The sequence below is a fragment of the Heterocephalus glaber genome, unplaced genomic scaffold, assembly GCF_053883595.1.
Source record: "Heterocephalus glaber isolate CG9 unplaced genomic scaffold, H.glaber_assembly_v1.0 deba00001688, whole genome shotgun sequence".
Classification (NCBI taxonomy): domain Eukaryota; kingdom Metazoa; phylum Chordata; class Mammalia; order Rodentia; family Bathyergidae; genus Heterocephalus; species Heterocephalus glaber.
The window spans coordinates 2,014,555-2,040,867 of record NW_028258413.1 but is presented as its reverse complement, the minus strand read 5'-3'; the positions used below and the strand labels follow the sequence as shown (position 1 = coordinate 2,040,867).

At 41.4% G+C, this 26,313-nt stretch overlaps 1 pseudogene; it reads left to right on the top strand.

The window, feature by feature from the left end:
• The first annotated feature begins 66 nt into the window (after positions 1–66).
• Positions 67–1,353, top strand: LOC101709608 (ras-related protein Ral-B pseudogene; annotated as a pseudogene).
• The last annotated feature ends 24,960 nt before the right edge of the window (positions 1,354–26,313 follow it).

The window sequence follows — 26,313 nt, the reverse complement described above, 5'->3', positions numbered from 1 at the left end:
TCTTGCCTTGGACCCTGCAAGTTAGCGGAGAGCTGTGGTTGGAGTTAAAGTTCTGAGAAGGGGAGTCGCCCGGCCTGGGTGATGAGGCGACACTCGTGCTAGATGCCGAATGGTAGGTGGGTGGGTGGATGGAGGCTGAGTGGAAGTGGCAGGGCAGGGAATCCAACAGATAGCAGATTCAATGCATGAGAGAGCCACAGATTACATGGAATATGCTTGACCCTTGCAGTGCAAGGAGAGCAGCATTCAGCGAAGGCTGCTGGAGTTGCCCTTAGGAGCCCTCATGTGAACACTCCCAGTGAGTTCTGCTGGTTGTTGGGAATTGTAGGGCTTGGGGTGGAAAGGGGAGGCCAGGGTATCATTTGGGACAGTTTCCTGTGTATTTCTTCTTCACTGCACAAGGAAATTTCAAAGAAAGGGACCTGTACTTTCTGGTCCCTAGATTTGTTGTGATTTTTTTCATTAAAAAAAAAAAATGTTTGGGTCCTGGGGGGTGGGGCAGGGCTCGTTTAAGAGCAGCGGCCAGGTGCGGACTGGTGAGGCAGCGAGGCCGTGCGGGTCGGGTCCCAGCGCTCTGACTGGGTCTTCTATCTGCGTGTCACCACCTCAGAAAACAGGCAGGATGGCTGCCAATGAGAGCAAGGGCCAGAGCAGCTTGGCCCTGCACGAAGTGACCATGGTTGGCAGTGGAGGGTCAGCAAGTCGGCCCTGGCGCTTCAGTTCATGAGTGACGAGTTTGTAGAAGACTACGCACCTGTCAGAGCTGACCGTTACAGAAAGAAAGTGGTTCTTGATGGCGAAGAAGTCCAGATCGATATTCTGGACGCAGCTGGACAAGAAGACTGTGCCGCCATTTGAGACAACTACTTCCGGAGTGGGGAAGGATTTCTGCTTGTGTTTTCAATCACGGAACACGAATCCTTTACAGCGACTGCTGAGTTCAGGGTAAAGATCCTCCGAGTGAAGGCTGAAGAGGATAAAATTCCATTGCAGGCCGTGGGAAACAAGACTGACTTGGAGAAACGGAGGCAGGTACCCGTGGAGGAGGCCAGGAGCAAAGCAGAAGAGTGGGGCGTGCAGTCCGTGCAGACATCACCCAAGACGAGGGCCAAAGTGGACAAGGCGTTCTTCCACCTAACGAGAGAAATCAGGGCAAAGAAGATGTCAGAAAACAAGGATAAGAATGGCAAGAAAAGCAGCAAGAATAAGGAAAGCTTAAAGAAAGACGCTGCCTGCTGTGAAGACCAAGGTGGTGGTGGGGCCCACTGCTCCGAGGACATGGGGCTGGGCCGGGATCCGGGGCTGTGCTTGACCTCTAGTCGTACTTCCTGCTCTCCCTAACCTGTTCACCCGCACTTCTGCACATGGCGAAAGCACTTGTGAATCAGTGGCTGGCAGAAGAAATAAGCCCTTGTCCATGCAGTGGACTGGCTGCTTTGTCAGGACCCTCAGAGTTTCTGTTCTCCCTCCCTCTTTCCCTCCCTCCAGACAGTGTAGGTATACAGTGCCGTAGGCAGGAGACATTCAAGTGTGGATTTTTACAAAGTGCTGTAATAATACCTTATTTTTCTCTAGTTTTATAACCTTACCATCTCTTGTTTTGAAATAAAATTGTCTTTTTCGTAGCTTTTAGAAGAGGACTCTAACCCTTATCGATTTAACAGTAGCACTCAGAAAAATCCAGCAAACTCTAGAGACCCTTGACAAGTCCCAAAACTTTTTAGATAAGTTTCTTGGCAGTTCCCTGAGAATCTGAAGCATAGCTAGGAGAATGAGCTTGAATTAGGCCAAATAGATCAACACCAGAATGTAGCTATAAGTTGTTCTCTTCATATTTAGATATTGGCCAGTTACAGTCTGCGTTGGCTCTTTTCCTCCTCAGTCTCCTGATGTTGTGTAGGAGATGATTTCAGGTTGGTACACTAAGTGAAGACACGAGCGGACATACTTTATAGATGACACACTGTTGCAATCAGATCCTTGTCAAGCCCTTTGGTTAGCACTCTCCTACCTGCTGACCGCCTGGCACGGCTCCTCCTCACCTATCCATAGCCCTGTCTTGATCTGTGGTGCTGCTTGCAGAGGTCCAGTGAGCTGCCCCTTCTTTTGTTCAGTGTCAGATGAATCTTCCGAAAAATGTGATGACTTAAAATTGTATCCTAAAACCATGAAGCCAGAGCCTGTGCCCAACCTGCTACCTCTCATAGAATTGCTCAGTAACCCTAAATTTACAATTAGAAGAAGTGGAGAAAGATAAACCATTGTCCCATGACTGCTAAGAATTGGCTGCTGTTTCTAATGTGATTCTTTTCTGAGATAGTTGTGTAGTTAGTCAGAAAAAGATTTGCATTGAGGAGAGATCATTCATTCTTCTTACTGTATCAGTATTCTAAACTCAGCCATCAGAAGTGTTCTCATCAGGAAAGGATTACTGTGCCCAGAGCCTGGTGGGCAGCACATGTCCCCCATTTTTCAGAAGTGAACATTACATGTTTAGGAGCCAAAAGTGAACTGGGGTGGGGAGAGCAGGAGCCTGTGGAATTCGTGGTCATTACAGAGACTGTGGGAATTAGGGTCTGACTCCTGGAAACCACTCTCGCATCACCTCCCAAAGAATCATGGGCCTTTTTGAAAAAAAAAAAAAAAGCAAACACAAAAAATGTCTACTTTTGTTTCTAATTTTTGTCTCCTCTTCCTCCCCATCGGTGACCCCAGTTCAGTGTATCTTAGGTGAAGCTGTAGAAACAGCGGACCAACCTCGATTCTTGGAAGGCCACGGGACCCTCGGAGGATTTAGGCAGGGAAGTAACTGGGTAGGCTTATTTATTGGATTATTGGATTGATTTATTTTACTGGGGATTGAGTTCAGGGCTTTTGAGCTACATCTTTGGCCTTTCAATTAAAAAATTATTTCTTAGATTTAAAAAATTCTTATTGGTACACTTTAGATATACAGAATGATCACATTCATTGTAGGGAGTTTGTAGCTGACCGTGATGTACCTTGATTCTTCCTTTTCCCCCATTTTTCTTCCATCTTGTCAATCCTTCTTCCCCTCCTTATTTACACAAGCTTTGCTTCCATATTTTCCCTTCTATTCTTTTTTTCTCCCTTTCCCCCATCACTTCCTCCCCTTCCAATTTGAACAGTTTCTTCCTGCTGAGTCTCACTAAGTTCCTAAGTTGCCCAGGCTAGGCTCGAACCTGCAGTCCTCCTGCCTCAGCCTTCTACAGTGCCAGGATCACAGCACTTGCCACCTTGTCCAGTTCAACTGGGCTTTTCTATATTGGATGGACTGTCAAGAAAATGGTTGGACTGTAGTTTCTTTTGGCAACCTAGGCATGCTGACCTAGGTTAGGTTGGCAAAATAAGAATATCTACTGAGTTAAAATTAGCAATACTTAATGCTTGATCACAGATGTGTAATCAAAAGATTTATCCATAAGTTTGAGCATTCTGATTTTGGGCATCATAATGAGTATAACAGTGATCTGAAGAGAAAAACTGCATTCTGTTTTCAATGTATTGAGTTTGCATTTGCGTGGTATATGAAAGTCGATACATTCAGCAGCCAGTGAAATACACGATTCTGAAGCTCAGAGGGAAAGCTGGGTGGGCTGGGCCTCTGTTGGGTGTGTTTGTGGCAGTTTGTGTCTGACACATTCCTCATGCACGTACACATAGCTGTGTACAGTTTGCGTGCACATCCATGTATTCATGTACACCACACATTTGTGAGAACAGAGCTCTCAAGCACAAAGCTGAAACCATGAGGATGAGTGAAATCACTCAGGGAAGGCAATCAAAATGAGTACAGCAGGGAGCTGAGGACACAGCCCTGAAAACACAAATGCTTTGGGAGTGAGCAGAGAAGGAGGAAAAGTGAAAAGAAACAGAAAAGTAAGAGTTGGATTCAACATCTTAGAAACCCCAGGAGGGCAGTTTTCCCAAGGAGAGAGTAACTGGAGCATCAGTTAAAGTGCGGATGCTCAGAAGCAATATTTGGAAACCGAGGAACTCAGAATTTCAGAACTAGTAGGCCCAGAAAGCAGCTTTCAGTGAAGCAAAAGGTGACTTGGGAATGAAGAAGGGAGACTCTTCCTTTCTTTAAGAATACAAAGGTTTCTCTTAAAAAGTTAATACAAAGATGAGGAGAAAGAACACACTGCACTCTGAAGGGAACTTAAAAGTCCAATGAGATCTTGACAGAGGCTTGATCACCTCATGGTGGCTCATGGAGTGAGAGCCCAGGGACACTCGTGGGGACAGGTGTGATTCATGAGTCTTCATGGGACCTACTGTCTGCAGGAAACCAGGTGCTGGTGGGGATGGAGTGAAGTCACAGTGTTGGGAGCTGGGACCCCATGGTTCACTGAGGGGAGACGTTATAAAAGCGATGAGTGGCCTCAGGTTGCCCCGGTGTGCTGTTCTCCAGAGACTCATTTCCTACACTGATTTGGATTTGTAGCTCTGTGGAGCATGACAGAATTGTTAGAGCAAGAAATGGAGTATTTGGGAGTTTAAGAAAAGAGACAATCAGCCATGAACAGTGAAGATTAAGGTAGGGTAGGGAAGAGAAAGGAAGGTGGACGCTTTCAGGAAAGGGGGGGCTCTGGGCTTTGAGGAGTCATCAGGGAGTTCTGGATGGAGACCCGGTGGGAGGGAGCTGGCTGGGGCACGAGGTGGTCAGAGCCACTGGAGTCCAAGGGTCTGGAGGTGCAACAGTGCATAGGGATCCCAGGGTGAGAATCAAGTTGGCGCTTTGAAGCGTGTGGTCAGAGCCAGTTACAAGCGAAATGGATTCAATTTAGCAAGGTCTGGAAACCTCAGGAGGGGTTAAGAACTGGATTCCCCAGGGCAAAAGTTTGAGAACTAAAACTGTTAAGAAAAGAGAGGGAAGTTTCATTGATTTCCTTTATATTTTATTGTTATAACAGTTTATTACTCTTGGATATCAATGGTAATATTGATGTTTCACTTTGAATGTCTTTATGGCTTTTTTTTAACCTTTTTGTATGTGCACTAGAAATAGCCAGGGATTTAGAATAAGAAGACAGATTTAATTCCCATTTTGATTCCCGTCTAATTGTATGACCTAAGACGGCAATCTATGCTGTTTTTAATCGCTAAAAGGAGATAATACTTACCCTTCGGTCAGTTAATGGTGATTGAATGCAAGAACAAGTATATTTATTTACTTTTAGTGCACTGCCAACTGCTAAGCAAGACTTAATCGACACGGTTGTTTCATTTCTATGTGAGGGTGTTGGAGAGAGCAAGCTTTGGGGTTCTTTCTAAGCTGGAATCATAGCAGACCTTGTGACATTTGCTTGACTTGTCGATTACTCAGTAGACTTAAATTCATGTATTGAAAAAAATCTCTTAAAATAATTTATAGTAAACTAAATTTAATGTGTAAAACTAAAATTGTGGCAATTAGATTTTGTGATGAACACACTTTATATGTTTTACAGTCCACAAATAAAATATTTGAAAACATAGAGTTGGACTGGAGTTGTAGCTCAGTGGGAAAGCTCTCGCTTAGCAGGCATGACTCCCAGGTTCAATCTCCAGCATGAATACAAACAGCCTAAATAAACAACAGCAACAACCCTTATTTACTTTTAAATCATCTTTTACAGATAAAGAAAGGGGAAGGTGCTGGGCTGGTTGATGATTGTGCTGAGATCCTTTAAAAAATAACCGTATATCATAAGCAGGCTGCTTATGTTTTAGGGATACTTGTTCTTCCATCATTGAGCTATTAATCAGAAGTGTGACTACTAATTGTTAGTGAATTAAGAAAATGTCTGGAAGTCTTCAATTTGGTAAAAGGAGATTAAAGCAATTTGTACATTTCTGTGTTATCACTTTGCAGCAGAATACAGCTCTTCTTTCCCAATTTCCCTCCAGTGCATGTTGATAAAGGAGACACTTTAAAAAGAGAATTCAGCAGAACCAACCAGAACTTTCCCTCATTTGGTGGGGGGCAGACAGAGTTACAGGGGCATGGGAAAGACTGAGTTTTCGAGTGTATCAGATACATGGCTTTGGCTGTTCAGATGTCCCCTGCAGTGGGGTGCACGTCCCCATTTTAGAGAGGAGGACACAGGTGTGAAGAACATCCAAGTTCTCTGCCAGTAGAAGGAAGAAGGTTGCAAATGGCAACGCCAGGTGGAGCTGCAGAAGCTGGGAGGAGTGTCCACGATGAACAAGTTTATGCAACAGGTTTTGTTGCCTACTCCGATATAAGCAATATCATTTAAAGGTAGACTTGAGATTCTAATCCTAATTCATACACAACACCTGTGTGATTTGGGCAAGTTACTTAGCCATTCTCCACCTGAATTTTCTCACCTACAGAAAAAGGAGGGTGCATACTACCTCCTTCACAGTGCCAGGGCTAGAACAAAAGGCAGCTGTAGAGTGGTGGTAGTGGGTGTGACAGCGCTTGGAAGGTGGCAGGAGGTTAGAGCATAGGCCCTGTTGTTTGTTTGTTTTAGTGGCGATCTTATATTCATGGTTTAAAAAACCATGGTTCTAAAATGTGTTTAAAACTGTTGTACAACTGTTGCTAAGCTTTACTGAGTCAGAAGCCTTGCTTTTTTGATTTTTAGAAAGGATGCCACTAATTTGTAAGCTTTTGCAGGGACTCAGAAAACACCTCTAGAAAACCTGTCCTTTGGGCCCATGAACCACACATGCTTATTAGGTGGGTGATCGTTTATCCTAACTGCAAGGAAACTAGCTCTACGGAATAAATGTTCTTAGCAGTGTTCAACATTTTAACTTGCAAATTCAATTTGATGAAGGACAGTAGCAGCATATAACCAAGGTTAACAGGAGTCCAATATATAAACAAATAGTGGTAATTGGATTTTAACGAGACCAGGAAAACAAAGCCTGTGGCCACCACTCTCTTCTGCTGTTACATTACTGAATCTTGACACTATGTACAATTTTAGGGTTTTTATATCATGCAGTCTTTTGGAACCATGATTGCACTTTTTCCATGAAATGCCTGAATTCCCCAGAGAGAGACAGCAGTTGCTTGAGCAAAAAGCAAATAACATATTTTACTGGCTGGAAATAAAATAAACACAAAAGATCCCTGTTCACTGGAATGAATGAAATACCACGTGGCTGACAACATTAAATTCATTGTTTAATATTAATAGTAAGCTTAGGTATGTAAAGCAAGACCTTCTATTATTCCTACATGAATGCATTAGAATCAGACATAAGTGAATCTCAAAAGGAGAGGAATTTGGTTCATTTTCCATAAGCACCCAGAAATTCAGATGCTTATTTAAAGCTTATCTGAACTACCTAAACAGAGTTAAGTCCGCAGACTTAGCAGAGCAGGATTGCATGTGAGATTGTCAGCATTTGGGCTGCCAACTCAGACACAAATATTGAGAAAGGAAGACTTCTGCCGGCGTGCTAGCTTATTTCTAGATCTAATTGTTATTGTCAGACTAAAAAGGAGAAAAGCAAAACTCTGAACTCAGTTCAGGATTTGAGATTCAGTTCAAAGTGAAGGTTGTCTTAGTTCATAGTTGACAATAAATTCTTGCCTTTGGGGAAATGTTTGAGGAATAGTCAATATTCTGATTTTTGTTGTAATATGTTAATTGTCCATATAAGCACAAAGGAGCAGAGTCTCACAGATTTGCAAGAGCCTAGCATTTGAGAAGGTAAATTAGCAAGTTAAGGTAGATGACTCTTTGATTTTGGTCCTATGATTAAGTAACTGTCTAGAATGACCTTGTAAAGTTCAGAAAAAACCAATAGACCCCCAAATAAAACCATGGCAATTTGTTAACCATTTCTGGACACGAATGATGCTTTCAAACTTTTCCCTTAAACCTGCTGTTCCTGGATGGTCAAATCTGAAAACCTCAGAAACATAATTTTGTTTATTCCAAAAGTGAATATCTTTTGGAAAGGGTATGGAGCCCTGAAAGGAGAACAATGCTGTGAGTCCATTTATTTCTGAGTGATTGGGCCAGGGCAGCTGGGCACCACTGGGATGGCATGTGGGATATCCAGCCTTTTCAGATTGAAATGAAAACTTTCATTCAATCCTAGGAAGAATACACTACAGAGCTGAGATGAATATTCAGTAAAATACCTGTCATTATTTCATTTAAAATTTTATTATTAATAAAGTTTTTTTACATTTAAAACAATCTGTAGGTGAAATGTTTTTCTCATTTGGAGGGATTATCAAACAGGTATGATAATTGTTGAAGAGCCACCACTGGCTGTGGCTTAAATTAGTTCTTTATGCACAAATAAGCTCAAAAGGCAAATTATATCAATCTGAAATAAATATTCTTAGCAGGAAGTGATAGTCAATGTGACAGTATTTTGGTATAATGTGGGTAATGCGGAATGGACTCTCCAGAAATAAGACTGAATGTCCTAATCTGGAGGGAAATTGGGGTATTCTGATTTGAGAATGGGCCTTGCTAGAGGAACAGAACCACAAGCTATAAAAACTGGTTTGAATGTTTATGTGCTCAGCAGCTACGAGGATCTGAGTTGCCATAGCTACAAACAACAGACTGTGATTATTGGGCAGGGAAGACTACAATTCTTAGAGTATTTCTAATTAGGGTTGGATTTAAAGTTTGTGGTTAATGTATATTTGTTATTTCTTTGCATTTTTTGTATAATGCTCCCATTCCTTTCCTCATATTTGTTTATACTGGTATAAATAATGCTTCCTTATTTATGTTATCCAGTAATGATTATTCTGAAAAGGGAACATACAGAAAGGTATACATCATTTGTTTTGGAAAAGCATTGGTATACTGAGTATTTGCTATCAGGGAGAGGAATGAATTGGGCTACATCCTCAGAGAATTATAAAGTCTGCGAGCTAACTGAATATGTAGTAGATGACAATGACTTGTGTGATAGGGTAAAGGTGTTTTAAATTTTCTTGGTTGTTAGAATAATTATTTTTTATTTTCCATAAAAGAAGAAATGCTTGGATCCCACTCACCATCTATGTAATCTGTTTAAGGGGGAGGTGCAGCAGTTGAATGCCATGGGCTGATTCTTCTCATCAGGCAGTTCTGACAAACATGGCATCAACTCCACATTCTCAGAGACATTTGTAATTTGATCTGAAAACTGGAAATGTTCATTCTGACAAAGTCTGCTCTGATCCACTCTTGAATTTGGGTGGTTCTGTTGGTCAAAACATGTTGGTTTGTAGTCCACTCTTGTGAATCATACCTTTCAACCTGGTCTTTCAAAGGCAAGGAGAATGGAATGAAACACCTAATTGACATAAATAAGTCAAGAAAAAGTGGGGAAAATTCTACTCAAGCCTTTTTAAAAGTGAAAATAATTTCAACAGAAAATATGTACTACTTTGTCAGAGGATTGTTATCGTGGTGCATTTAAAAATAGGAAATTTAAGCTGAGTGTGACAGTGCACACCTGTAATCCCAGCACCCTGGAAAGCTGAGATAGGAGGATCACAAATTTGACTCCATCCTGGTTAACTTACATAAGAATTCTAGAGACATTGTCTCAAAATAAAAGATAAAAAAATGGCTGAGGATGTAGTTCAGTGTGAAGGCTGTGGATTCAATCCCTAGTGCTGGAAAAAAAAAAAGACTTCAATTTCCAGGAGTCAATAATGTAAAATAAGATTAGGAATATTTCTGAATTCAAAAGAAAATAATGAATCTAATGTTTAATTACTTAAAAAGGAAAGAAAAAGTTAATAATATATAAATCATCTTCACAATCTGATTAAATGATGAGATTGAGCGAGACAAGCTTATGTACTGAAGTCAGGGCCTACAATACAAGAAACAGATGTTGAGAAGGAAGCACAGGTTCTTAGAAAAAGACAAAAAAATATTAAAAAACTTAAAGCAGAAGAGGAAAGCAATAACAGTAACTGACTTACTTTCCTGTTAATCAATCTCCTTATGCACAAGTCAATATGAAGACATTGCTCCATCTTCTGGGCTCTTGCAGAAATTTATGTAAATCTTTATTCTTCTATCTGTCATTTTTGGCATAGCTATCTACCTTCCTTATCAAATTCCTTGAGCTCCTCAAGACAAACACAGTGTTTTGTTTTAATTCTTTTTTCCTTAGATATTAATGGCAGCTGATACAATGCAGTAGCACAGTCATCTGGCAAACAATTGATGGACTGGATGAAATAAAACATGATACTCATAAGGCTACTTCTAGAGACTCGGCCAGGTGAGTAATTGTTCTGTGTAATAGATATCAGCTCTATTATTTAAGTCTTGAGCAGTTAATAGTTCAAGAACAATTATATTTTTCAGACCAAATTTACTCAATAATATGTAACACTTATTTAAAAAAATATTTAAAGGCATCAACCATTGGCTTTTTAGACTTAGTATGAACTGACTGTAATAAAGAACTATGGAACACTGGAGTTGAACAGGCCTCGAAGGCAATTTAGCCTCATGGTTTTAATATTGGTACAAAGAGGTCCCCCACCTCTGCGTAGAGACCTTCTGCCCTCGGCGTCTCCAGGCAAGTCCTCTTGGAGTGCTGGCCTCTCAGAAGGTTTTATTACTTTCTCACAGAATACGAAAGCTTGCAATGATCCAAGAATAGTGCAGCAGAGGCTGCCAATGAGCAACTGAAGGGCAAAATTCTTTCAGTCTGGAAAAATAAGGGCTAAGAGCAGCTACGATTCTCATGTGCAAGTTCTCTGTACAGTAAATATTTTCAAAACTTAAGAGGAGTAGACTTTCAGAAGAAGGAATTTCAAGATAAATAAACAGAATAGTATTGTATACAATGACCTGCTATCACCACTATTGGTGATATTGTTGCTATTAATATCTTACAGCCACATATAATGTAAAAAAGAAGACTTTTGTGAGAGCATATAGACTGCTTTTGGAGAAATAAAAAATGCGATGTTCTTCCTTGCTGTGCAGTTGCAGGGCTATGCTGGGAGTCGCTGGGTCTAGCAACTCAACTCCAGTATTTCAACAACCTGCCCTGCCAGGTCGCTTTTCTAAAATCTCACAAACCTTAGTTTGTGAAATAATTTTATTGAAAATAATCTGAGATTAGCCTCTCTTTTGAGGCTTTTGCTTTTTCAAAAAAGTAAGGCATTGTAGAATTAAGGGCTGTGGCTAGATAGGAACAACTGCTTCCTGACAGCCAGCAACATAGGTGTGGTCTTGAGCTGTCCCTCCCAGCAGGCCGGAGCAGGCCCCGTTCAGCGATCCGATTCGTACTGATGAAGCTCTCAAAGACTGAGATATAAAATGTCTGATCTTCATGTGTAAGAGCAAGAGTACCAGTGTGTTGTTTCACAGGGAATAAAGGTCAATTGAACTGGTTGTTACTGAATTCCTCCTATGTCCTGGGCCCATGGCCATGCATTTCAGAGCTAGAGAGCACTGGGTGTGAGTTTGAGGCTCCGTAACACATGTATGTCCAGGTGTGCCTCTTTGTACCCTAGGCTTCGGTGACTGACTCTGTTCCTGTTTGGCTGACTCCCTTCCCACCATTCAGGGTAATGCTCCAGCAAGGCTGCCATCTGGGCTTGCGGACCACTGCCTCTCTGATCCATTTTAGATGTTTTATGTATTGTCTTCAAGTGAGGTGGGGGTGGGGTGGGGAAAATGATCTCATTAACTGCTTTGTATTATCCACAGACAACTCGGAAAATGTATGTGAAAGCTCTTTAAATGTCAAATTGGGTGCTTAAACTCTTACAACATCAAATGGGAAAATCACGCAAAGACATGAGTAGAAAGAGAATCCAACGATGTCTTTTAATTGTAGTCTTTCTTTCCTTTTCCTTTTCCTTTCCTATTTTTTTTTAGCTAATAATGTCGGCAAATGTAAATTAACCCATGTTGACCATATCAGACAGTAAGAACTTCTCACACAGGTTGAATTTTTCAGTTGATATGATTTTTATTAGCTCTTCTCCAAGTCTTGCGTGGAACAAGATAAAGAATTTTTAAAAGTTACAGAACTATAGTTATTTAAACAACTGCTATTAAAAACGGCCATGCATGTCATTTCATGATTATGAGACTAAGCCTGTGACATCTGGTGCTGATGAAGTATTCCATTTGGGTCGAACTAGCATGCAGGTACCATGACAAAACACTTAACAGATTTGGTCATTAAATGCAGGTCAAGTTTCCTTTTCATGTTTGAGCTGAATTTGAAAAATAAAGGGAAGGACAAGAATTTGTTGAACTACTAAATATGCACCATGGCAAATATGTATGGCATTTTAAGTTGTGAACGTGTATGCTCATGTTGGTGCTATCCCTCAACATATAAATTTGTTTTAGAGACTTGAATTCAAATAATAACCATGTTGTGAGTGTAATGAGTCTTCCACACTTAATCGCTTCTCATAATAAAAACACTCTAAGTAGGATTAAGGACTCCAGATTAAGAGGGTCCATTACCGGCGAGTTTTCAAACTACTAAATTACACATAGAATGTATTCCACTTCCCTCAAGACGCTACAAAGTAGAAGTTATACTGTCAGTTGCTGCATTTTGAATATTAATGTAGTGAATTAGCTATTAAAGGAACCACATGAAGCAAAATAGTATTTTGCAGATTACAAATGTTAGCTTTTCTCTTCCACTCTAAACAGATGTGGTTAAATGTCTTTGAAACTGAACTTTTGACTTCTAGAACATACCCTTCCCTCTTTGAAAATGTATAAACTTTTGACAAATAATAAAACATAAATTTGTCATTTATAGATAGTATTTATCTCTTTGTTTTATTGGGACACATAGGGAAACAGACATAACTAGAGTATCAGGACAGTTAAAAACTTTCATTTGTTCTAGGTACTCAAAAGGCCTTGTTGCTGGACATAGTGACACATGCCTGTAATCCCACTACTCAGGAGGCTGAGGCAGGAGGAGTTCTTCAAGTTCAAGGCTAGCCTGAACCACATAGGGAGACACTGTCTCAAAAAGAAACAAACAAACAAAAGTTTTGTTGTTTGTGTAACATCAAGTTTCATCTGTCAAGTAATTGTGATGCTAAAGTGGGCGAGTTGACTTTAACTTTTTTTTTTTTAAAAAAGCACTGATACATTTCACAACCAATCTATGACGTTGGTTACATTCATTTTAAGAAACATTTGTTTACATCCTCTATTTTAAAAATTTGTTAAATGAGTCAATGATGGCAGACAAATTAGTGAAATGAGACAATATTCCTCTGAAACAGGTTTGTGTGTGTGTGTGTGTGTGTGTGTGTGTGTGCGCGCGCGCGCTGAAGTAGCTTTGACAGTAACAGGTTCCTATTTCAGGAATGAGATGTGGATACAAAACACTAGGCCCATACCAACACCCAGCGTTTGTTAAATGTTTTTACATCTTTAAAAACGGTGTCACATGTAATATCTTTTCCATCCTCAAGGATCTTTGGAAGTCTATTCTATCTTCATTTTTACAAACAATGAAACCATACCCCAGAGAAGTTAAACAACTTGTTCTCTTTTTTATGTCTCAAAACATTTAACTAGTCAGTGTTTTAAGTTGTTTCTGTTTCCTAGCTCCTTCTCCCTTAGCTCTTTAGATTCAGTTCAGCCTATCAAACATGTGTTTTCTTATTAACATTTATCACTACACAGAATCAGGTTATCTGCTTGGCAGTTTGAATATCACTTTGTACTTTGAGTATCATTTCAACATAAACTCCAGGAGGGTAAGGCATGTATCAGCTCTGCTTGACGCTGCCTGTGTTTCAGCTCACGGAATGGAGTTGGCACATAGGAGAATCTCTAGTTATTTACTGAATGACAGAACAAATGGATGCGCTCCATCCAGGTGCCAGGCCCTGGCTGGGAGGTGGCTACACAGACAAAGGAGATGTAGCTCCCAACCACCAAGAACTTTCGGCTGAACTTTCAGGCCCTGCCCACAGCCTTTCTCAGCTGAGTAGATCAAAGATGCTTCGTGCCCAGTATCTTAACCCTTTGAACTGCGATTCTTCTGTTTCTGTCCTCCACTCCCTGCCTCCACACTGGCGCGGGTCACCCATGCCACAGAGGCCCTGGTTTGCATAGAGAAGTGTTCGCTTCTGTTTTGTTCTCAGTGGCCTGCCTCCTGGTCCGCTCAGTTCCTCCTTGATTCAGGGTTTTCTCTGCTGTGTGCAGTACCTTCCTTTCAGTTCTGATGAGCGGATACAGGGAAATTCAGTTTCTTGTTTTGAGGCTGTGCCACAGTCACTCTGTGGGGTTCAGCCCTCTGAGAACATGGGGTGTCATTTACTACGCAGTTCTGTGTTCTGTCACTCTTTTGGGTAACGGGGATTGAACCCAGGATCTTTGCACCAAGGTACATCCTTAACCCTCTGTCTGTCTATCGAGACAGCATCTTGCTAAGTTTAACAACATCCAGGCTGGGCTTCAACTTGTGATTCTCCTCTGCCAGTGTTCTGCCTTTCCTGGATGCAATGCACACGTCTTTGTAGTGTGTCTGTCCTGTGTCATCAGAACTGAGGTAGGGCGGGTGCCAGAGGGCTAGCACCTGCCCAGTGTCTTCAGTTTCTCTTAGGTGTGTGATATTTGAATTTATCTTCAATAGTTAAGAATTTCTCTTTTTAAATAAATACAATCATATATTAATATTTTTAATGCTTATGTTTTTTGAAAATGTGAAATTGACTAAACTGACTGACTGATGATAACAAACAGATTTAAAGTCTTTACATTGCGGGCTGCTCCCAGCTGGGTGCCCCTGGGCTCCCAGAGCCTGTGGGTCCTCGGAATAGAAGGGGACACAAGGACACCCAGGCGTGCGAGGCTGGGAGGCTGGGGAAGACGAGTGTGGCTGGAGTCCCGCACTAGCCTCCCCAGGCCCACGGCTGACCTGCCCATTGCAGCAGTGGCCCGCGGTGTGCAGGTGCAGCAGCTGGACGGGACTCAGAGCGGTGGGGCCCGTGGTCACCTGCCTCACTCTGTGCTGTGGTGCTGAGGAGGGGTCGCTACTCAGGGCCACCATGCACAGCCTAGAAATGGGGGGATGCGACCAGCTCTGGGCAGACCTGTATCCACTGCATAGTGACCTCTTGGAGGGACTGGGCTGATGCACTTACACCTCTTGTAGGCTGGGGAGTGAGAAGAAAGGATCAGTTACGCTCGGAGGTGAGCTGCTGGTGATGTACCATCAGTGGCTTTTCCCTTCTCTACCTAATTATTTTGTCCCTCACTGTTGCTCCCTGGGATTGCATTCCTTAATAAAACAGCAGTGTTCAGAGTATTCCTTGGGCTCTGCTATCTGACAGAATATAAGAGGCTTAATTCTGTGGCTGCCTTAAAATACACACTGAATCTTTGTTTTGATTTTTATAAACTAAAATTAATTTGTTAGTGATTGCCATTATCAATGAAAATTGATACAGGTGGATTCTGTTCAACCAAATGATTTTCATTTTCCAAACTCTAGGGTCACCCTCAGGAGACAACACTTACATAGACGATGCATTATCTACTGCTGTATAGACAGAGGCAAAATTTATATCCAGTAGAAAACTTTCAACACCACCTCAGAAGTGATAACTTATATTTGACTTCCGGTATTTTTAGACAAAGCAGGTCAGAAACCATTATTTATATGACCAGAGTCCTCCAAAGATACCACACCAATGAATATTACTTTTCCTTAAGTCTGTCCAGCTCAATGTTTCTCCCATAAGAATTAACTACCTGTATTACTGAGCTATGCATATGTAGACATGAGCTACTGAAATGGGAATCAAGGAATATTATGGTCATTTGAGCTAACTGGTAAGTTGGCAATGGTGAATACTATATGAGAATTGAGATGTCCCCCTTTATACCTTGGCTCATCAGTATGAAGGAGAATTCAGGTCGAAGTTTATAAAATGAATCAATTCTTCATATTGTCTTACACTTGTATCTCTCTCCTTTATGACTTTTTAGACTTAAGGTGCCATCTTTTGAAGACTTTTATATGTTTTGTCCTGAATATTAATACACTCTGGTCTGAGAAATCCATTTGGAAATAAATACAGAATCCAGATTCTTACTTGTATCTTCTGATCCACGCAGTTTCTTTCATTGTGATGAGATGCTTACCACATTTTTCTGCTGAAGGAGTCTTTCAGTTGAAATGATACACGCCCTTTCTCCAAACCGAGAGGAATGTCCTCCTCACAGCTAGGAATACATCCATTTAAAGAGCATTGCTTATTCTCATTAACTACTTTGGAAATATTCTTCAGTTATTTTAGAGGCACATGTCTGGAGTTTTGTAACAATGCTTTTTCATGACAGGGATCAAACAATTTCTTTTCTGTATTCTAACAGCTGCCTTGAGTGGCACCTCCTGCAGCTCATTAGAGTAATTCATTTTTATGACGGCCTAATGAAGAACTTTTTGTTTTTCTAAATGAATGAACTGACTCATGCCTCAGTGTTTCCCTTATTAGTAGGAGGCATAATTAGTGTGTTTCAATGCTGAGCTCCTATAAGCTGTTGTTGGGACGGGTAGAGACTGTTTCTCTAAAGTTCTGTTACAAACTGTGAGGATGACTTTGAGCAGAGCGGTAGGAGCCGAGCACTGTCAGTAATTGTGAAGGAATAAAGTCCTGCCAACGCGGGCACCAGAAAAGCTGCCAAAGCTGAAAAGTACCTGGCGAGGTTTTAAAGGACAGGAATACAATACTCTTACTAAGACGCACTTTATAGAGTCCGCTTCACAGCCAAGGAAAACAGCTTTTGCAGCTTTTGGGTGTCCATAAACAGCTAGATGAATGCAAGGAAGCCAAAACCAGGGATGAGTGGGGTATTTAAGTGCTCAGCTCACTCAGCTGCCACACACCCTCCCCAGGCACAAATGCACTGGCACTGATGGTACCAAGTAGTACCCTGCCTGTTTGTGGTTGAAAATGACGGAAAAAGCTAGTGAAGCCCTTGGTCAGTTGTTCTACTACAACTTATGAAAAAAATCTCTGGTTCGTATTCTCAAGGTGATCATATAACACGATGTGAGAGAGGGGAACAGCAGTGACCCTCCGATGATGCCTTGCGGTCACTAGAGTCCTGGGCCAAAACTGCTGGTTAATAAGACAGTTCAAGCATTTTCTTAGCCAAGACACTCCATAAACCTTGCCAGGAGAAAGGGCATGTGGCAGTAAGTTGTAAAGTGATAAAAAGCAGACATGGGTGGAAAATATTTTATCAAGAAAGATAAAATGGAGAAATTATATGAATACGATAACAGCAACAGCAAAGAATATTTTATAGAAAAATTTTTTGTAATGTTGCCAACGACTAAGGCAAAATGAATGAAGAGCTAATGGGTTGTATTTCAAACACATACCATTACAGTGAGCAGCGGTCACGTTTTACTACTCGACTCACATTTTTTGACTGATGCAATAAAATTCGCAAAATTCAAAGAAAAACATAGGATTTACATCTTTTTTTAACCTTCAAATTTAAAATGGATTTTATGGTTAACCATGCAATAAAAATGTTTTGGAAATGTTCTGAATCATGTTATAGATCTGAGGAAACATCTCACTGTTTATAACCAGGGAGTTTCCTATGCTTGTTAGACAACTGGATAATCCTAGCACATTTTTAACGGAGAGATTTTACGCCATAATACTTCAATAATCATTATATTTAAATGGCTCATAGTGATCCAAATAGTCCATTAGGGCTTCATGGGTCATAAATTGTGAATACTTTTTTTATGATTTGGAGACTTTCTTTTATATGATGAGCTAGTTCTAGTTTTAATTATTCCATTTGATTCAGCTTCTGTTGACAGAATCCCAAATTGGGCATAAGATTCAGGAAATATGACACAAAATTTATTTTCTCTAACTCTTTCTTTGTCTGTTTATCTTTTGTTTGCTTGAGGCTATGTTAGTCAGAGAACTCAGCAAAGAAAAAAAGGGCTTGGATCCTGGTAAGTAGAATCTCCCACGCCTCCCAAGCGGCATTAGCTAAACGCTAGTATAGCAATCCTCCTACCACTTGTAACTCATGGAAATTCAAGAGCTTATTCTTTTCCTTAGCTATCTGCACAATTATTTTGTTTTATTGGCTATAATTATTTGTTAAACAGATGTACATTTCTTCTCTTCCTCTCATTCTTTTGTGTGCTGACAGGCCAAAGGATAAAAACATTATTATTTTTTCAAAGAACAGAACACTGAGCTGTCTTTTCGAATGTTTTCAACATTTTTCTAACCAGCCATAGCCATTGCCGTTCATTAATGAGCAGAGTCTGCACTCACAGGTCCGGGGTTTCTGAGGGCTCTCTGGGAAGAGCCCTGCACACAGCACAGCACCCCGCGAGATGTCTATTTGTTTTCACGCACAGTTGTTCTGAGACAAAAGCCAAAGCACACTCTTACTGGTCTACAATAGTGTACCTTGGGAAGAAGTCAAGTTTGTACTTGGGCATCTTCTAAAATATTGTATTTCAAATTAAGTGGAGTAATATGAACTAGCAATTCATGTAGCATTAAGAGATCTGTGTGTGTGGTGAACAAAAGATTAACATTAATCCAAAAAATTAAGATATTATTAAGGTCGCTCAAATTTTATTAGACTTTGGCAGAATATTGTATTCTCGGGCTGGGGATTTAGCTCAGTGGTGCTACACCTGCCTCGCAAGTTCGATCCCCGGTACCAAAAAACAGAAAATTGTATTCTCTTTTGACAGGGAGTAAAAATGCTCCAAGCTGTTCAGAAAGAGGATTTCATATAATCTATGAGAAGTTTAAGAATTTCTGAAAATTCTTAAAATTCAAAGCATCATGTATTTGGTGTCAAAACCAACTTGTGTTTATAACGATTGTTTTCTGGGCACTAAGTTTTTGCTAGGAACCTTACCTGATCTAGGCTCCGCCCTTAGAAAAACAGGCGGAGTCTCCTCTCCTCCCCAGGCCCTTTCAGACCCTCGCTGTTTTCTTCAGTATCATTGCCCGTCCTGCTGCTCCAAGGTCCCAAGGCAGGGGGCTTTACCCATGTGACCTCGGGCGATTTCTTTGTCTCTCTGGACCTCGGTTTCCTCACCTTCATGGCACATGAGCTGAGTTGGAAGAGTTTCCAAGAAAGAGGCTTTCTAAGCAGCATAGCTGTCTCTTACACAGTGAGATAAACCTGAGAGCAGACTTGCCGCCCCACCTCGTGCTCCCATGCTGGAGATTAGCCTGAGAATGAAGTCTTGACAATGTCTTAGCTATGTTTAGAGCAAGGAAATAAATGTCAAGATGGTCCTTTTGAAGTTTTTGCTCTCTTTTTCTCAGCAGTAGAATCAAGAAAACATTTGAAGGCTGCCAGCAGTGGATCAGTGTGTGAGGCTGAGATGAAAGACACGCTCTGCCTTTCATTAAGCAGTGATGCTCAGGACCCAGTTACCAGGGACTCTGTTTGTGTGTTTATGGCGTGGCCTTCAGGAGGAGCCCTGTCCAGTTCCTACCAATCTCTAAGTTCTTGCTCAATGCTCTTTCCTCATAGGAAGCATCTTGGGCACAAAAGTGACAGGGATTATCTTCTTTCTGGGAATCCAACCTTCATTTTCTCTTGCCAATTCATCGTCTTCTATTTTATGATTGGAACTGAAGTTGAATAATTTAGCTTGCATTATGCTACTCCCCCCAACCAAAACAGAGGTTCCTTGTAGGGGTATCAGGAGACTATGATATCTCGAGTGCCTCTTTGCTGTGGGACCTTAGGCAAGGATGTCACTCAGCCTGAGGCCTGACTTTCTTATCTCTCAAGGACAGATAACAGTGTGACTTTCCTCTCCTCTTCTGAGCATGTGGGCAACACATCATACAAGGCGCCCAGCGGATATTTAGCACGTAGAAGACTCAATGGTCCTTTGCAGCCTTTGAAGGTGGGTGGAACTTAGCCAGTTCTTATTGATCTGTGCTTCATCCCACGGTGCCTCACGCACAATCAGGTGCGCAGTTCATGTCTGTCGCCTAACAGGAGGAAAAAGGTGTGCAGTTTCCCCTGGGTGTAGACTCAGGTGTTCTGTCTGTCCCACGACCTCTACCTTCTTTGACTCCCCAAGTAGGTGTGAGGCTCAACTGCTCTCCAGTTGTTAAGCTTTGTGGTCACCTTTAGAAATCATTCCTTCTTAAGGACCTGGGGACTTCTGAGGCTGCTCACATTGGCCAGGTCACTCTGCTGCAGTGGCTAATTCTCACAAGGCGTACTGGCTTTCGTTACCTTGGGAAGAGTTTCTTTCTTCCACTGGGTCCTCGTCTCAGAGGTTGAGTGTGTCGTAACTGGCTAGATTGTGTTGAAGAGTAAACAACTCCAAAATGTCAGGAGCTTGCAGCAAAAGAAACATCTCCCAGGCACAAGCTATACGCCCATGAGACATCTATTGGTTCTTCCCCTAGTGTCACTCTCTCCTCCCGAAGCACCAGCTGACAGCACTGCCTGGAACCACGGAAGAGGGAAAAGTAACTTGGTTGAAGACATGCAGGTTCCGGGGACTTTCCAAGAACCGACACTGCCTCACTGGTCACATTTCCTCTGCCAGAGCAAGCTGGATGGCCAAGCGTGATTTGCGTGTGATGAGGGAGCAGAACCCTGTAGCTGGAAGAGAAACCGGATGTTACTGAGGAGTGGTGCACTCTGCAGTAGGGGCTAAAGGATGGCCTTTGTTTCCCCTTCTTAATTTTTCCCTATTATGGGTCAAGAATCCCAGTCTAGGTAGCTAGTTGTCAGTTCCAATCTGCTTTGTTTTGGGGAAGCCTATAAAGACTTTTGTACATGTAAATTCCCCAGTTACTGACTTTAGGCTTTAACTGAACCTGTGCTTGCTCCCAGTCTTTTTGTAGAATGAACTGTGTTTAGAACTCCTGCCACATATGCATTTATTTTTTTCAGTACAAAGAAGGCTACTTGTTTGGTATTCACAAAATGATTTCACTTGAAGCTGGTGACTGTCACAGATAACCTCACTCTGGATTGTACACTATTCAAAACTGGCAGCTGAAAGGATCCCTTTACTATATGAACAACTGGAAAAGCAGTAACTTTCAATTTTCGATGCTTCCAGATTATGTGGGATACATACAACTATGTCCTGTTTCCCTTTTAATTACTACCGCTAGGGACAGTGTGAGTAGTAACAACTGTACCGTACCGAGCATTGTTCTAAATGCTGTATGGAAGCAAACACAATCTTCACAACAGTGCTATAATATAGATGCTCTTTTATTGCCATTTTACAGATGGGGAAACTGAGTCATGGAGAGGTTAGGTTGCACATGGCTATGTAGCCAGAGAGCAGCATCGCTGATATTTGAACTCTGTGAAGTCTGGGCCCAGAGTGTACATGGTTAGCTATCTTGCTACGTCCTGTGTAAAAAGAATAGTGTACGTAAAATGCTCAGCACAGAGCCTGGGTTATATTAAATTCTCAGTGCTTGATCACTGCTGCTCAAATTGGCCAGCTTAACCTTTGTTTCTTCAAAGGAACAGGATGTGTTTTTCACATAAAAACTCCTCCTTCTTTACAGAATTTCTCTAAGGTGTGTGGAAACCAGCAGTGCTCCTGCCATTTATGAGGAAACGGCTCAAAACCCCAGTGATCATGCACTTTGGCTTGTGTGTCCCTCTCCTGCTATGGATCTGCCCACACTGCACCACATCCACAGAACAGTGGGGACTTTACCCAGCAAGGACACAGCTCAGTATGAGTGGGCTTATCGCACTGTGGTACTCCTCTGGCTAGTCAGGAATACACAGCTAATTTGTAGGTGACATTATATTTTCATCTTGTGCTTTATATGCAACCTCTATCCATGTTAATGGGAATTTTTTGTGCTCACTCTAGGGAAACCTGATTCCAATTATTGAGTATAATTTATTCCAACCCCTTGATGGAATAATTTATACTCTTGAGATACTCTTGAAACGTGTAACCAACAGGGAGCTCTATTTATACATAACTTTTTACACATCTTTCAATTAAATAAGAAATCCAAGTGCAAAACCCATCACTCAAGGAAAGCATATGAGTTTGTAACACTCCCGAGAGGTTTTCTGGTCCATAAACCAATAAATGGATTACACTTACAGGGCAGAATTCTTCTCTCTGCTCCCATGTGGAGCTTCTATTGACTTACCTGTGAGGCGGCTCACTGGGAGGTGAGAAACCTTAGGCTGCAAGGAGAGAAGTGGTCATTTTTTCATCTAATCAATTTTAGGGCTCTAATATTGATTGTTGTAAAGAATATATTTATCAGGATAGAACCTATTACATGTTTAAATACACATTTATTTGGTCATGAATCCTACAAACGATAGGTAGTTTAGCAAGGAAAAATGAGTGCACCTTTCCAATAGAAAGATACATATTTATGTGCATTCATAAATATAAATGAAATAACAGGATAAGACCACTTTGGGGTTTATACTGTAGTAGTTATACAGCACACATTTAATGTGAGGTAAGAGATATGTTACATTTTTTCACCTCAACATTTCTAGAATCTCTAGAAAAACTAAAATGAAAGTTTCTTGTGCTAAGTACTGGCATTTGTATTTTTATCTAAATTGTATTGTTTATAAGTTGCTAATGGAAATGGTATTAATACAGATTCCACTTTATTTCACATATTTTCAAGAGTAGTCGCCCTGTGTTGAAGTGGTTTATAAACACATTATTATTGTGTCTTGTAGTAAATTCATTCTATTGTGTTTAGAGAAAACAAAGCATTCATTTTAGAGTCCCTGTTTTTAAAAATAAAGATCCAAGGATTATGTGGCTTTCGGTGTATTTCTGAATTTGAAGACCTAGAAAGCAACTTACAAATGCATGAACTTGTTGAATGCCAATTTGCATCTGACTGTAGCTTGAATATTTCTTATAATTCTTGGGGACCTACCCAGATGGGATGCCCATCCCCAATACATGCTTTGTGAGTTCAAGATTTTGCCAGTAAAAATAAGAGTATTTATGGTGTTAAAATATTTAAAATATGCCTTTTCGAGTATGGAAGTATTTACAGATCTTTTGGGGATTGAAAAGTCTCATCCTCCGAGCATATAGATTTAATAAGCATAAATAGCACTTATTTTATGTGTATGGGTTATTTAACATACTAGTATCAGTTACTCTCTGTGTTGGATAACGATGAAAAAGTCTTCGTCTCTGGAATATGAAAAACTTGCTATGAGAGGCCAAATGTGACCTCCCAGGCTTTTCACGGAAGCCCAGGGCGTCACAGGCCGGGGGGCTGCTCAGGGGCGGCGGCAGACCGTGGGCCTTCGGGCCGCGGCTGGCTGGTCCTCCGAGCCGGCTTCGTGTTTGTGCCGCTCTCACTGAGTTCTCCCACTCACCGTTTGCAACATAAAGGAACGGTTCCGTATTTGCTGCAGACTCGGTTCTGGAACTGAGTACCTAATCGCAGTCCGGGTCTGCGCATGCGCACGGGCGAGGCCCGGAACGTGGCTGCCGGAGGGGCGAGGCCCGGAACGTGGCTGCCGGAGGGGCGAGGCCCGGAACGTGGCTGCCGGAGAGGCGAGGCCCAGCCGCTCTTCCGCCCGCCGCCCACTGTGTCGAGGCCGGGGACACCCGCGAGGACCCGGAGTGGCGCTGAGGCCCAGCCCGGGGGCTCAGACAGGGGGTCGGGGACAGCGCCCCTGGGCAGCTGCACTCAGTGCGTGTTTCTGCATCAGAGAAGCAGTCGAGCGAGTTTACGGGGACACCGCTTGGACTGGAGACGAAGCAACACGCGCGCGCGCACAGGCACGCACACGTACACGCGCACGCACGCACAGGCGGACATGCCCTGGTCAATTTAATTTGGTAAGCTGACAACAAACTAATTGTAATGCTAAGTAGGATATGTCAGGCGTTTCTATTTTCTTGAAGAACAACTGGCAAAGATACTCTTTCAGTAATCCCGTGTGGCTGCTAAGCAGAGCCCTCCTAAGTGAAAGAAGCCGAGTGCTGCACTTTACATCACACTGTGGAGGATCTCAGGTTTAGGCTCGTGTTAAAAAATTAACTTTTACAGTCATCTTAATACATAGAGAAACCAAAAAAGTCTAGTTTTATATTTTTTAGGTCAAAGGAAATGTCTTTCTTTAAGAAGACGTTTCCATCAAACTTTACCCTATCAGTGCTAGCCGAGTGCTAGCTCATGGCTGTGTCACAACAGACCTCCGTGGTCCCGGTTTACTCAGTTTCTTATCTAATGACACAGGGACTTAGAGGCACAATCAGGGCTGGGACCCTGACTTTGTGATCCTCAGCCTTACGTTCTTTCCATCCCAAATGAAACAAACTCAAATGTGGCTAAAGGCTTAGAAATCATCCCAAGGGCCTAGCACCGACCCTTATTTTTCGGCAAAGTGATCTCACTGATGTAAGTCATGGCCGGACACAAGAAAGGGTAGAAATAGCGAGGTGGCACATCCAAGAACAAAGAAACAATATCCCAAGAAAGGCTGAGTGGTGGACACACGTGCCGAAGGAGGCAGAAGCACTCGCCTGCTCTGGGCCTTGGTCTTAAAGTCAGACATGTTTTGTTTCAGTTCATGCTTTACTAGTTACAAATTTTGAGGCCAGAGAAAACTATATAATTTCTCCTAAGTTTCAGCTTGTTCATCTATGAAACAGAAGTAATGGCAGGATCTGTCATACAAAGTGACGGGGAAGATTGCATGCGACCATGCTGAGAACTGCGCTGGCCACAGCAAACTGAGTATATGTCCTTGTTTTAAATTATTATTGTTGTTCTCTCAATTTGCAATAAAAGGAAATAGAAAATAAATGGCCTAGCAGGCATATAGCACTTGAAACTGTCTTATTAGATATATATCAGAATCCATGTGCTAAAATATACTCAGTAGTACTTGAGAATGTTCATTTTATTTTAATTTAAACACTTCTAAGCATTTCCTCTGTTATGCTATTCTACTGTAGCAACCTCACAACTATTAATTTGTTCATCTTCACAACTATATGGATTAAGCACCATGTCGAGTTGGGTAAACTGAGGAAGAGGGGTTGACAGGTGAGATGCCCACACTGGGAGATGAAGAGGCCAGAATTCAAAAGCAGGCAGGTTAGTGCGCGGCTGCACGCAGTACCACCGGCACCCCTGCCGGGTGTGGAGGCTCCGCTACCAGTGTGGCACCAAGACATTCCAAGCAAGGACTTGGATTTAAAGTCAGTGTAGAAATAGTACCCTAATTACATAAATATCTTTGAAGCACTACTGTAAACAGTCTACTATTTCAAAAGAAAATAGCACAGTTGAAAAATTGTGTCTATTGAGGCAGTATAAAATAAATCATTAGAAGAAAGAGCTTAGAGGTAGCATGTATACGAACCCAGAGTATATTCTGTGTGTAAATATTTACAAACTTTTCCTGTTTCTTGGCTCCAGTCTTGTATAATGCATATTTGTGACATCACATGTAAATGTAAGAGGGTATAACGTCTGGCTAAAATGGCTTTTGACTGTTGTTACCTTTAGTTTGTTGTACTCTATCAGCAAATGCTTAATTTCCATATGCGAATATTATGACAATGTGACTATCTAGAATTTTTTAGTTGAAGTATGAGCAGGCATGATGAATATAGAAATATGCAATATTTGCATGTTTATATTTAATCATGCTACATCTCAGTTCCATTATTGAATTTTGCTAGTGATTGCTTGGAAATAAAATGTTATTGTATATGGTAACATTGATATTAATGAAATAATGCAGCTATAAATCCCTTCATTCCTTTAAAGCCCTCATTTTGCTGTTTTCAGAGTAAAGATCTTTGTTTTCGTGAGTTGCTAGAGTGTTACTTTATAAAGTAAACTAAGTAGAAGCAGCTGAGTTTGAAAATTGGGCCCTTTATTATCTAAAGTACTGATAAATTTTGCTAAAGTTACCATCACTAAACAAAGCTACTCATATACACCTAGGTGTATAAGATGGGTCATTGTGCAAATAAATTGTTCCCTTTCCTATTCGCTTGCTCCTAGTCATAAGGAACAGACAGTTCTAGCTAAAAGCCCAACTTTACTGCAGATGATCCAGTAGCTGTTTGCAAATGTCAATAATTAGGTTGTAAGAAATAGAAAAAAATCCAATGTCTGTCAAATGAAGACAGACAGTAAGCGCTGTTCACATTTCAAAGTATTTGTCACTGCTTACTATCATTTTTCTTTCAGAGCAAATGAATCATTTTAAATAGAAGCAAACTGATCCTCCTATTAGCAAGTCTAAATCAGTAGAGCAACATCTATATTTGGAATCTTTGTGGCTATAAAGGGAC